This window comes from Mobula hypostoma, chromosome X1, assembly GCF_963921235.1.
Source record: "Mobula hypostoma chromosome X1, sMobHyp1.1, whole genome shotgun sequence".
Classification (NCBI taxonomy): Eukaryota; Metazoa; Chordata; class Chondrichthyes; order Myliobatiformes; family Myliobatidae; genus Mobula; species Mobula hypostoma.
Window position 1 is genome coordinate 42,879,871 of NC_086128.1, and position 10,381 is coordinate 42,890,251.

General features: G+C 40.8%; 2 non-coding genes across 2 annotated transcripts; one reads left to right on the forward strand and one right to left on the reverse strand.

The window, feature by feature from the left end:
- Nucleotides 1–3,588: 3,588 nt before the first annotated feature.
- On the forward strand, nucleotides 3,589–3,660 carry trnaq-uug (transfer RNA glutamine (anticodon UUG)). The gene has a single exon. It is a non-coding gene; the product is annotated as a tRNA-Gln (tRNA).
- An 887-nt stretch (nucleotides 3,661–4,547) lies between these two features.
- Nucleotides 4,548–4,619, reverse strand: trnaq-uug (transfer RNA glutamine (anticodon UUG)). The gene has a single exon. It is a non-coding gene; the product is annotated as a tRNA-Gln (tRNA).
- Between the last annotated feature and the right edge of the window lie 5,762 nt (nucleotides 4,620–10,381).

Below are 10,381 nucleotides of genomic sequence, written 5' to 3' on the forward strand. Positions count from 1 at the left end.
TGTTTGGAATGAGTTTAATTCATGGCACAAACCACAAATGGAATGAAACAGTGTATAATCATATATTTCCTGTATTTCTACAGCAATCTTAATCTTAATTTTTTTCCATCCTTAAAACATTGTGGATCTGGTAGATGCTTAATCACTTCCAGCTTCCATAATGCATATACATCTTTAAAATTATTGGCTTTATAATAAACACATGTTAGCAAATAGCGTGCTTGCATCCGAAACATTTGGTGAACTGATTTGTCATGAAAGGCAGTTACATCATTTAACTGAAAGACATGGTTCTACTTTTCATAGGTAACATTAAGACTTATACCTCCTGAGGAACGACACCGAATTGTAGTTGGGGAAATGAAATGTGCAGGTTAGAAGGAAGTTTTAATGTTTCTAAAGAAGATTGCACTAATTAGGAATAGTCAACATTGCTTTGTGTATGGTAGGTCATGTCTAACCAACCTTATGGAGTTTTTCGAGGAAGTTACCAGGAAAGTTGATGAAGGCAAGGCAGTGGATGGACTTTAGCAAAGCCTTTAACAAAGTCCCACATAGGAGGCTTGGTCAAGAAGGTTTAGTTGCTTGGTATTGAGGTCAAGATAGTAAATTGGATTCAACATTGACTTTGTGGGAGAAGCAAGAGAGCGGTAGTAGATGGCTGCCTCTTTGATTGGAGGCCAGTGACGAGTGGTGTGTCACAGGGATCAGTGCTGGGTCATTGTTGTTTGTCATCTATATCAACTATCTGGATGATAATGTGGTTAACTGGATCAGCAAATTTGTGGATGACACCAAGATTGGGGGTGGGGGGTGGGGGGGTGGTGTAGTGGGCAGTAAGGAAAACTATCAGAGCTTGTGGGATCTGGACCAGCTGGAAAATGTGCTGAAAAATGGCAGATGGAATTTAATGCAGACAAATGCGAGTTGTTACATTTTGGGAGAACTGACCAACTGTGGGTAGGTCTTATACAGTGAGTGGTAGAACACTGAGGAGTTCAGTATTAGAAAAGGATCTGGGATCTGGGAATAAGGTCTATAATCCATTGAAAGTGGCGTCACAGGTAGATGCGAGTGGTGAATGCAATTTTGATTTCAATATTTGAGAAGTTTGGTTAGGTACATGGATGGGAGAGATATTGAGGGCTATGGTCCGGGTGTAGGTCGATGGGACTAAGCAGTTTAAATGGTTAGGTATGGACGAGAATAGCCAAAGGGCCTGTTTCTGTGCTATAGTTTTCTATGACTCTTACTCTAATAATTAATACTACCTTTTCCAACGTTAAGTTAAATTGATTGCAGGTATGTTTTTCAAACAAGATGATTCTTTTGAAAGTTAACTTTAAAGGTCATTGCTAATGAAAGAGATGGCCTTTTGAGCTTCTTTACCACATTAAAATCTAATGACTAACTCTTACATATTTGAAAATGTGGCATCTACAGTGAATCATGAACCTATGCTTTTCAAACAGTGTGGGACCATGGTGGTAAGGAAAGAGCTAAGGAAATTATTTAAATTAGATGCAAAGCTACTACCATTTGGAGTGATGGTTATCATAATTTATCCATAAAAGGGTTGGTTTGTAAACCATATGAATAAAGCTATACAAGTAACAATTTTCCCAGTTTATTCCATGATTAGCAGTACGAGTAGCTGGCTGAAACTGGTTGAAAGTTGTAAATACCAAGTTCTGAAATACCAAATATGTGTTATAACTAATCGTCTGTGCCCTCTATCTATTATAGATGGCTGCCCATGATAAGTTTGAATAACATAAATGGTAGGGACTATAAATATAAGTGGGTCAGGAATAAGATGCACAATTCCATTAAGTTAATTTATATGTATGTACCAGAACCAGGGAGCTGTAGTAAATACAGTATTTTTAGAAGAATCAATGATGTGGAAAAGTAGTTGTATAAAGATTTGCACACTTGCTGTCTCCTAGTGACTTAAATGCATATTGGATGCAATGGTGCAAGGCCAATTTGTAGCACTCTCTTCTCCAAGATTTGTTCTTCTCCAGCCCTTTACCTTGCCCAACTACTTGGCTTCACCTATCACCTTCTAGCTAGTCCTCCTCCTCCTCTTCCACCCATCTTAATATTCTGACTTATCCCCCTTTCTTTCCAGTCCTGATGAAGGGTCTCAGCCTGAAATGTCAACTGTTTATTAATTTCTGTAGATGCTGCCTGACCTGCAAGGAACTCTAAATGATTAGCAACTCTTGTTAAACAATTAACCAATTCAGGTGCTCGAAAAACCTCGGTGCCCAATGCTCTGGCGCCGCACACAGGCCTAAAGAGCTCATTACAGATACTGTAAAAAAAAATTCCTATTGCTATTTATTAAAATCCAAAGCTTATGATATCTTAGTCTTTGTCACTGTTGTCAACCTTTCCCTATAATGCAAGTTGTCACGTCCCAGCAACATCCTTGTAAATTTTCTTTGTACTCTTTCAATCTTATTAATATCTTTACTGTAGGTAGGTGGCCAGAACTGCACACAATACTCCAAATTTGGCCTTACTAATGTCTTAAACAACTTCAACATAATATCCTAACTCCTGTACTCAATACTTTGATTAATGAAAGCCAATGTGCCAAAAGCTCATGGAATTATGAATTCCAGAACTCTTTGTTCTACTCCACTGTTAACATTGAGGAAAAGGTTATTAGCATGGTAAGAGCTTTCAGCTCTTCTACCTCCTCTCTTTTGGCCATCTCATTGTTGTTGGTGATGCGGCCCACCACTGTTGTGTCATTGGCGAATTTGACAAAATTTGTGAATTACTTGGGTGTTTAGCCATGCAGTCATGTGTTCAAGCAGAACAGTAATCCAGTTTTTTGGGAATCTTTATCTGTAATGTAGATGTTAGCTGCTGTTTAAATAATAAAAAAATAAAAATCATTCAAATCATTCATATGATGGGATGATGAAATATCCATTTACAGTGGAGTGCCACTGGAGTGTAGCAGTTAAGTGCAACACTATTACAGCTCGACGTTAGAGTTTGGAGTTCAATTCTGGCATCCTCTGTAACAAGTTTGTATGTGCCTTCTCGTGTGTACATGGGTTTCCTCTGGGTGCTCTGGTTTTCTCCCACAGTCCAAAGATGTACGGATTAGTAGGTTAATTTTTCATTATAAACTGTCCCATGATTAGGCTAGGGTTAAATCGAAGGTTACTGGCCGTAGCGGCATAAAGGGTCTACTCCGCGCTGTATCTCCATTAAAAATAACATTTTCTCCCACCCAATTTCATTCGTTTTAAAATTCCCAACACAAAGGCGAGCGCACTCAACTCTCGCGGTTTTTCGCTGTCGGTTTTCAGACACCGCCTCCTTCCACGCCGGAAAAAGCCGAGCGGCGGCTGACGTCACAATTCCTTGGCTTGTTCCGGCTGCGCGATCGCCTTACGGGTTAGCGCTATCCTTTGGGAGTGAAATGGTTTCCTTGTCGCTTGAGGAAGGCGAACGCTTTCTTGCACATCGGGGCTTAAAATAAAGAAATAATTAATGATGAAAAAAACATACCGAGCATAGATTTCCTTATTAAGGATGCTATTTCGCAGCTGTTCGTGGCATGGTCCCATGGTGTAATGGTTAGCACTCTGGACTTTGAATCCAGCGATCCGAGTTCAAATCTCGGTGGGACCTCGTAAATTTTTCTATAAATTAACAATCCTCCATAATTCATGTTAATTCATTGATATTACTATCAACCCGGTCTAATGCAATTATATCATTTATTTCTTACATTTTCTGGTTTATAATTTTGCTGATGGGTATTGTATTTAATACATCCAACTCCTGACCTGTCCCCTAGCCCTTTGAGTACTTCTGGATTAAACAATACTGCGAGTTAAATTATATTTTACTACAAAAGGAGTAAGTAAAAGCTCTAAACGGGCTCCTGGAATTGCTGCGAGATCATTTGCAAGAATGAATCATAATCTGAGAGCTAGAAACTCTCAGAATTAACCTTAAGTGATCCAAAATATTTTGTCGAGTTACAACGCAGTTTGAAATGATTTGGTGATTGATTACTAGAAAGATAATCACCCCTCCAAGGGCTTGGGATTCCCCTGGCTATTGTCTGCACTGCAGCAAATAAGAGGCAAGGCGAGTTGGAATATGGAGAATATACAGGATTCTATTACAGCATAGAGAGGACCTTAGTTTGTAATCCAACAAAATGTTTGTGATCAAGATGCATCGAGCTTTGCTTTTCTTGTAGGGGATAGAGTCATCACCCATCTTTTAAAAAGGGAAAGAATGGGGGAAGAATGTGCTTAAATGTTCTTCCCAGGCAAAAGTGGCTTTTGGAATTGCGAAATTTCACCTGAGGCAAGAGTGTAAACTGCGGTCTAATTAAACCGAAAGGAGTTTAAAGTAAGTCAAGTGTTTAAGTGGAAACCAGTATAGGATTTCTGTGTCTTTAATCCAGTTATGCTACTGGACATTGAAAGAAGCATTGAAATTTCCAATGAACTTTTGTTTCCAATATTGGAAACCTTTATTTCCAATGTTGTTAAAACATAGCGAGGTCCCACCGAGATTTGAACTCGGATCGCTGGATTCAAAGTCCAGAGTGCTAACCATTACACCATGGGACCGAACTGTAAAACAAATCTCTTGTATCCTCCTGAAAACCTAAATCACTGGAGTTCGTTTAAATCGGTGACCTCAGTGTTACAGATATATAAAAGACCACAGATGCTGGAATCTGGAGCAACAAACTATCTGCTGGAGGAACTAGCAAATCGAGCAGCATACGCAGGGAGGAACGGAACTGTCAATATTTTGGGTGGAAACATTGCAAAAAGAATGCTGTGTTATCAGTCCCGATGGAGGATCGTGACCTATAACGTTGACCATCTCTTGGCTCCACAGATGCTGTCTGATGCGCTGAGTTCCTCCAGCAGCTTGCTTTTTGACCCAGCGTAAAGGCCGCTTGGGCTTCAGAATTCGCCCCTACAGAATTCAGAAATCACTAAATTAAAAAATTGAGATAAGGAATGAAATCCACTCGCACAGAATTTATGTGAAGAAAACATTTTAAAATTCGCATTTCCTGACACATGCGCAGATGATGAGGGTTTGCGTTACGGAAAACCACCTTTGCTGAGTTAAATGTCAACCATTGCGTGCCCATCATTATATATTTTAATATGTTCTTACAATCCATCACAGCTAAATCTCCGTTCGCTTGTTCATGGTTCCCCCCCCGCCCCCCCAGATTTAAAACCTAGCTTTCGCACTGAACTACAGCACTCTTAAATTCAATGTCAAATTCTATACTATTACAATCATTCTTCCCTAAAGGCCCGTTACAAAAAATTCCTAATCGCACATCAGATCTAAAGTACCATTACCTTCATTGTATCTTCAACATATCTAAAAAAGCATTTGCACATATTCCGTGATTTTATTTCTAACAATTTATTACCAATTATTTCCCTTGGATAATCTACATGTGAAGTCTCATATATTACTGTGCCTGCCATTCCTTTTATATGAGCCTCTAAGTTATTTATTTAAGTGTTGCCCTATATTAATACTACTTGGTGAACAACACTCAGCAATATTTTCTGCCCTTTGCTGTTTCTTAGCTGCACCCAAACTGACTCTAACCACACAATCATTACCTCGCAGTGATGCTTCACTCCCAGATGAGCTCAACACCTTTTGTGAATACTTTGAATGCGAGAATAAAGCTACACCTGTGCAAATCCCTGTAGCATTTACTGACCCTGTGGTCTCTGTCTCAGATGCCGACATCAGAACATCTTTCAAGAGCGTGAACCCTCGCAAGCCGTCAGGCCCTGATGATGTACCTGGTAGGGCACTGAAAGCCTCTGCTAATCAACTGGCTGGAGTGTTCAAGAACATCTTAAATCACTCACTGCTGCAGTCAGAGGTTCCCACCAACTTCAAAAGGGCGACAATCATAGCAGTGCCTAAAAAGAGCAGAGTGAGCTGCCTCAACAACTATCACCCAGTTACACTCACATCTACTGTGATGAGGGGCTTCGAGAGGTTGGTCACGGCCAGAATCAACTCCTGCCTAAGCAAGTAGCTGGACCTGCTGCAATTTGCCTATTGCCACAATAGGTCTACGGTGGTGCAATCTCACTGGCTCTCCACTGGACTTTGCATCACCTGGACAACAGTAATACCTATATCAAACTGTTGTTTGTTGACTGCAGCTCAGTGTTTAACACAGTCATATCCTCAGTTCTAATCAAAAAGCTCCAAAACCTGGGTCTCCATACCTCACTCTGAAACTGGATCCTTGACTTCCTCATTGGGAGGCCACAGACACTACAGATCGGAAATAACATCTCTTCATTGACAGTCAATCTTGGCTCACCTCAATGATGCATGCTTAGTCCATTGCTCTACTCTCTCTACACCCAGGACTGTGTGGTTAGAAAGTTCAAAGGCCGGCTCAAAGTTTGCTCATGACACAACTATTGGCAGAATTTCAGGTGGTGATGAGGAGGTACACAGGAGCAAGATAGATCAGCTGGTTGAGTGGTGTCACAACAACAGTCTTTCACTCAATTGCCAGTAAGACCAAGGAATCGATTGTGGACTTCAGGAAGGGGAAGCTGAGGGAACACTCAGTAGCCCTCGTTGAGGGATCAGCAGTGGAAAGGGTTCCTGGGAGTCAACATCTCTGAAGATCTATCCTGGGCCCAACTTATTGATGCAATTACAAAGAAGGCATAACAGTGGCTATATTCCAGCAGGAGTTTGAAGAGACTTGGTATAACACGCAAATATCTACAGTGTACCATGAAGAGCATTCTAACTGGTTAAATCACCATCCGGTATGGAGAAGCAACTGCACAGGATTGGAAAAAGCTGCTGAAAGTTGTGAACTCCATCATGAACACTAGCCTTCCCAGCATCAAGGACGTCTTCAAAAGGCAATGTCTTGAAAAGGTGGCATCCCTCTTTAAGGACGCCCATTATCCAGGACGTGTCCTCTTCTCATTCCATCCATCAAGGAGGAGGTACAGAAGTCTGAAGCCACACACTCAACACTTTAGGAATAGCTTTTTCCCCTCCACCATTAAATTTCTGAATGGATAATGAACTCGTGTGCTACCTCTTGAGACACTGCCCTTGAAGATGTCCTCATTGGTGGGGAGAGTTGTGCCTGTGCTGGAACTGGCTGTGTCTACAACCTTCTGCAACCTCTTGCAATCCTGTGCATTGTAGGTTCCGTACCAAACTGTGATACAACCAGTCAGAATGCTCTCCACTGTACATCTTGCAAGAGTCTGGTGACATTCTGAATCTCCTGAAACTTCTGCTGCTGTGTCATTTTGATGAGTGCATCAATATGTTGGACAGAGGATAGATCCTATGAGATATTGACACCCATGAACTTAAAGCTGCTCACCCTTTCCACCACTGTCCCCACCCCCCCACGAGGACTGATGTGTGTTCTTCCGACCTCCCTTTCCTGAATCAATTCCTTGGTTTTGCTGATGCTGAGTGTGAGATTGTTGTTGCAACACCACTCAACCAACTGATCTACCTTACTCCTGTATGACTCCTTGTTTCCTTCTGAGATCTTACTAATGACAATGGTGTCATTTGTGGGTTTATAGATGGCATTTGAACTGTGCTTAGCCACAGTCATGAGTATAGAGAGAATAGAGCAGTGGGCTAAGCACACATCCTTGAGATGGACCTGTGTTGATTGTCAGCATGGAGCAGATGTTATTATAATGATAGCATCTGTAATGAGGTGTTATCATTGGCTGAATTACACTGTTAATGTATTTATCATCAATGCCCATGCAAGTTCTCTGCAAAAGAATTTGCAAAATTGTCCAAAAAGACTTGTTTGAAACAGCTTAGGCTACTTGCACTGAGAAACATAAACTGTAATGAGATCTGGGTGCCTCCTGATGGGAACAGGTTCAGTTTTGCTTCATTGTTTAACACTTTGCTTGCCGCCAGTCCAAAAACAGCATTGACCCTAAAGGCACACTCTTCACTGCAGAAGGCAGCAGCGCTGTGGCTGCCATGAATGAGAGGGGAAGGAAGACAAAGCCCCCAGGTACAGTTATAAAGACCTGCCACCTGGACCTGAACATGCTACTCAATGCATGGAGTTAGTTAGACCTTGAAGCAGCCAGCTGGCTCGACAAAATAGAATCTGATTCATATCCATAATAATCAAAACCTGTGAAATTACAGCAATTTTTGAAAGATTTGGAAATGTGATATACAAGGGAGAATTGTGGAACTTGCCATTTGATTTCACTTTGTGTGTTATCATGATGCCACTACTTCTGAAATAAATCATGTCACTCATTCACACACACAGCATAGTAGTTCACTTGCTTAAAGGAGAAAACCTGGAAGGAATATGAAGTCTAATAGCAGGGTAAGTTTCTTGAAGAAGAAGCTGTTGACAGGAATAGCCATGAGGTGAACATTTTCTATTGGATTTCAGGGAAATGCCCATGGAGTATTCATTTAGCTTATTGACGATTGCACTGTCACATATGAAAACAGAGCCTGATCCACTGCAGAATTCACTCAGTGGTTAGCTGGACATGATGAACTCTCTGAACACATTATTTATTAAAATACATATCCGTTTTCTGGTTCCGGTGATGTCATCGTCCACAAGGGCAGCTTAAATCAATAGCTCCTCTGGAAAAACACATATTTTGCCCCGTTAATCCATTAAATATAAGATCTTTTGAAAATATCTGAATTGATATGTGGGGCAAGAATCAGGAGCAAGAATGGAGATAAAAAAAGCATCACTGCGGAGTCAATGGAAGAGAGAGGTACAGCACGCGGCTGTTCTACACGTGGCGGCGAGGCCTCGTGCAGGTGAAGCGGCAAATATGATAAGGATTTTGGAAAAGATGAGGGAAGTCCAAAAAGATACAAAACAGCAACTAAATTATATAAAGTCAGAGCTCACCAATGTCAATCAGAAAATAGCAGTAGCAGAGACTCGAATTGAGAAGGTGGAAGATCGCGTGCAAAACGTGGAATGATAAGTAAGACGGTAAAAATGTTAAATCAACAGGACAGTAAATTGCTTGACCAGGAGGGAAGATCACGATGGAAAAATATCAGGATTTATAATGTTCCCAAAGGAGCGGAGGGATTGTCGATGATAGACTTTGTAGACAAGCTGCTGCGGGAAGTGCTGGAGATTCCCCAGTCTATGGAGATTGAAATTGAAAGGACGTATCGTTCGCTTGTCCAGCGGCCCCCCTGGAGACAGAGAAAGTAAACCACGCTCAATAGTACTTAAATTCCTTCTATTCAAGAGCAAGGCGGAGATTCTACGAAGAGCCTGGGGATAAGAAGAGAGTTTTTTGGAACGGGAAGTTAATATACTTCGATCATGATTACTCCCCGGCGGTCCTACAGAAACGGAAGGAATATTCCGAAGCAAAATGAATATTAAAGCAAGAAAAGATTAAATTCCAAATCCTTTACCCTGCAAAACTGAGGGTATTTTACCAAGAAGGGATACGACTATATCAGACGGTGGAAGAGGCGACTACAGACGTGAATAACAGAGGACTGTCCATTAGTGTGGTCAAACCAAGGGAAAGTTCAGCTGAGCAGTTATCCCGATCTGCTTGGGAAATAATAAGAGAACCTAGGAGCAGGACGAGAGAAGGATATTAGGAAGAGACTGTAGGTTCTCCAAGGACAGCCCTCACCTCCTCCAGAAGAGCCATAAGGTTTGGCTAACTTTAAAAGTGCTGATAAACTAAACGGAAGCAAAAATAGACGGTGATATACCTATCTCGAGAAATACGTATTATAATGTGGATTTTATATTATTAGATTATATATTATATTACTCAACTTTTAAAAATTCATTCATTCATTCCTTTTTCCCAACCTAAATGAGAATATGTACATGGGTGGAATACACAGGGAAATCATTTCTGTGTGATGGACATAGATTTTTTTTGTTACTTTTATAGGTACTGCAGCAGGGGCCCTCAAATCACAGATAGGAGGGGCTATCTGTGCTAGACTTTTCTTCTAGCTCAACCCAAGGTCATCTAGAGACCCCAGCCTTGGAATTACACCTTCGTTACCTTTTTTTTATTATTCGTGTTTCTTGGCTGTTATTTGTTCAGGGAGTAGATCGATTAAGTTATATTCTGCAAATTTCAAAGATATACTAACAGATAAATACACATGGCTAAGGGCAAAGTAAAATTTATTTCTTTTAATGTCAATGGGCTGTTGAATCCAGTGAAGTACAGTAAAATTCTATCGAAAATGAAAAAAGAACAAGCCCATGTAGTATATTTGCAGGAAACTCACTTAAGTGATAATGAGCATGAAAAATTAAAGAGAATGGGCT